This window comes from Lathyrus oleraceus, chromosome 1 (genome assembly GCF_024323335.1).
Source record: "Lathyrus oleraceus cultivar Zhongwan6 chromosome 1, CAAS_Psat_ZW6_1.0, whole genome shotgun sequence".
Lineage (NCBI taxonomy): Eukaryota > Viridiplantae > Streptophyta > Magnoliopsida > Fabales > Fabaceae > Lathyrus > Lathyrus oleraceus.
In genome coordinates, this window is record NC_066579.1 from 218,393,182 (window position 1) to 218,394,526 (window position 1,345).

The 1,345-nt window shown below is 42.2% G+C and overlaps 1 non-coding gene across 1 annotated transcript; it reads right to left on the reverse strand.

The window, feature by feature from the left end:
* Positions 1 to 281: 281 nt before the first annotated feature.
* Positions 282 to 388, reverse strand: LOC127116567 (small nucleolar RNA R71). The gene has a single exon (XR_007801390.1). It is a non-coding gene; the product is annotated as a small nucleolar RNA R71 (small nucleolar RNA).
* Positions 389 to 1,345: the final 957 nt, after the last annotated feature.

Consider the following 1,345-nt stretch of genomic DNA (forward strand, 5'->3'; position numbering starts at 1 on the left):
TTGAACTTAAACCATCCCTGTTGCAACTAGTGCAACAGAGACAATTCGCAGGTCTCGCTACCGAGAACCCAAACCGACATTTAAAAATATTTCTTCAATTAGCAGACACTTTTAAAACCAATGGAGCTTCTCCTGAGGCAATACGTTTAAGATTATTCCCTTTTTCCCTCAGAGATAAATCCCTATCATGGTTAGATTCCCTTCCACCCAATTCCATTACGACTTGGGATAACCTTAGAAGAGTATTCCTTGCTAGATATTTTCCCCCGAGTAAGACCGCCGTTCTTCGAAACCATATAACTAGATTTACCCAAAACCAAGGAGAATCGCTGTTCGAAGCTTGGGAGAGATATAAAGAGTTGTTACGAGCATGCCCATATCATGGTTTAGAAAATTGGTTAATCATTCAAACCTTCTATAATGGACTTTACTATAACACGAAGATGACCATCGAAGTTGCCGCAGGCGGTGCTATGATGAACAAACCTTATCCTGAAGCTAGTGCCCTCATTGAAGATATGGCTCAAAACCATCAATCATGGGGAGTCGAACGAGTGACAGTTGAGAAGAAGGAAGCCCAAGAAGGAGTGCATGAACTAAGCTCTATAGACATGATGCAAGCTAAAATGGACGCATTAGCCCTCAAAGTCGAGCATATGTGCATAAACCCAAATACTGTAGCCGCAGTTTCGTCGGATTGTGAGATATGTGGAACCAAAGGACACTAATCTGTAGAATATAGTCTATTAAACGAAACCCACTCCGAGCAAGTGAACTACACCCAAGGGAACCCATACTCAAATACTTATAACCCTGGACAGAGGAATCATCCGAACTTCTCCTATAAAAACAATAACCCTATTCAAAATAATGCACCTCCGAGACCTAGTTATCAAGCCCCTAGATCAAATCAACCTATGCAACCTGTGCCACCAAAGCCGAGCCTTGAGAAAATTATGGAAAATTTTATCACTGCTCAAACCCAACAAAACAAGGAGTTCATGAACCAAAACATTCATGTTAACGAATTGATTGCTCAGTTAGGAACCAAGGTTGACCAAATAGTTACTCATACCAAGATGCTTGAAACCCAGATCTCTCAGGTAGTTTTAAACCAAGCCCCTCAGACTACACCTGGAGGACAATTCCCTGGACAACCTCAAAAAAATCCGAGAGGACAAGCCAATGCCATTACCCTACGAAGTGGAAACGCTTATGATGAGCCACCAAACCCAAGATTGAGTGAACCCGAAACTTCTAAGGAATGTACCAAACCCCCGGACAAAGTAAAGGAACTAGAGGAATCTGAAAACCAGGAAGGTCGAGAGAAAGGAGAAGGACCTAA